A 2407-nucleotide genomic window follows, 5' to 3' on the forward strand; every position below is an offset into this window, starting at 1 on the left:
ACAGTTACTCTTTTTCTACTTCCCTTTTAAAGAGAATTTATAGATTAATACAAGATAGCCATTTGTTCTGTTTTATTAGATTTTGTATTTGCCTATTTGGCATCCATTTATCATTGGGCCTATTATTTTCTTATTTTCTTTATTATGGATGCTCCAGCCTTTGAGGCTTCACAGACCCAGGGAGAGACTGACTCACGGAGGCTAGCTAAAACCTAAAGATGATTAACACCTTTCCCACAAACACCTTTCATATGCAAACCAAACAATCCCAAGCCTATACCCCCAACTTCCTCCTTCTCTAACTCACACAACCAGGACAATATTTCCCCAACCATAAAGCATCCCAGGGCCAGGTACCGGCAACTAGAGAACACCCCAAGAGTTCCAAAGCCAAATTATTCAAACTGGACAATTCTAAAATTACCCTGCCTTGCCTTTCCTGTGGAAACTGCAATAAAGGCTCTGGCCAAAAATTTTTCCTTGCCCCCATCTTCTGCTACCTGACCAAAACCTGGTGCTTCCCCTGATCCTGCATGGCATGCAGCAACTCCCTCTCTACGGACTTATGAGTATAATAAACATGATTTTCCTGAAAATCTCTCCCATGTCTCCTCTTGTGGCCACACCCATCTAACCATCTTACGAAAGAACACAGAACAAAATTCTACTTTTCGGGATAAAAGATAGTCTCTTCCAATTCTCAATTGCTTCAAAAGATAGATGAATAGATACAATATAGATGCATTTATTTCTTCTCTTTCTTTAGCACTTAAACACAGTTTTACACTCCAAAGAGAATATAGATCACCACATCTATTTCTACGATGTTCAGTCTAGAATTTAGTTGGAAGTAGGTAGAAATAAAAATCTAAATTTCCAAAATAGCTAAGTATCCTAGCATCACTTACTTAATAATCTTTCTTTACCTCATTGCTTTGCACTGTCGCTTATAACCATGTTATTCCAGATACATACATAATTTGGCTTGATATATGTATCAATACTTGATCAATTGACATAACAGCTTCAGTTATATCTTTTGATTAACATGGACAAATATTTTGTATAAAAGTATCCCCACATTATATTTTTTTTTATTTTTTTACACTAGATCCCCAGAACTTATTTTGCATAACTGAAAGTTAGTACCCTTGTACTGAAGTGTTAGTACCCAACACTCCCCTATTTCTTTCTCCCCAGCTCCTGGCAACCACTCTTCTATTCTCTGCTTCTATGTGTTTGGCAATTTTAGATTCCACATATATCTGAGATCATGTGTATTTGCCTTTCTGTGTCTGGCTTATTTCATGTAGGATCATGTCCTCCTCAATTGCTTCTGATTATTAAATTATTTTTTCTGAAAATCAAATAGTCTCTCATGTCTAATCATTTATCATAAAGCATTAGATGGATTAAGATACATCAGTTCTTATTTTAACTATATTGTCATTGCAAATTGTAGTCCAAAAAGTTCCCAAAATGTTTCAGAAAGTAAATTTTATTTTTAGTTTGTGTGTTCGTTTTTCTTTTGAAGAACAGTTGATAGAGATGGACAATGTTGTTTTCTTCAGCTTCTCCTGTGTTTCCTCTTACAGCCACACCTGGCTAACCATCTCATAAAAGAACACAGAACACTGAAACAATTGACTTAAAAAGATAATCCAAATTATCTTTCGATCTTATTTAGCTGTGCTGATCTTATTCCCCTTTTATCATGGGTCATCTGCACAAAGACATCATAATGAAAGCAGTACAAAATGTTTCTTAAGCCCATGATTGGAACATTTTACTATATCTCCCTAAGTGGGTAGAATCTTTGATGCATTTCTTAATAACAGTAAAGCTACTTCTCTATGTCCCTCCATTCTTACCCAAAAGGAAGACTATCATAAAGGTAATTAATGTAGTCAAATTAATTAAAATTTCAGATTCATTAATTCCTCTGAGCCATTCATATATTAATGTTTGTATTCAACTGTTTTAATTGCAATTTGTCAAGCATTCTTGCCTCCTGTTTTCTAAATATGCAGGTACTTTTTAAAATAATGTAAATATGTGTTTATAAATTATTAAAACATAATCACCAAATTATTGTTTTATGAAACATTCTGAGATTAAATAAACTTTGAAGCCTTTCCATTCTCTCTTCAAGATATTATTCTGAACCAAGAAAAACATCAAGAAACTATATTTTTCCAAGAAAAACTAATTCTAATATCAAAAGTTTCAATGGAACCATGAAAGTTAAGTGATAGAATTCATGCTAAAATATTTTGTCTATTTGAAATCAAGAGAGCTATGAGCTATGTATTTAGCATTTATATGTATATATCATATATACATATGATATATGATATATATATATCAATATTTTAGGGAATCAGAGATATAAGCCCTTTTTTATCCA

Source organism: Pteropus vampyrus, unplaced genomic scaffold, assembly GCF_000151845.1.
Source record: "Pteropus vampyrus isolate Shadow unplaced genomic scaffold, Pvam_2.0 Scaffold2, whole genome shotgun sequence".
Taxonomy (NCBI): Eukaryota; Metazoa; Chordata; class Mammalia; order Chiroptera; family Pteropodidae; genus Pteropus; species Pteropus vampyrus.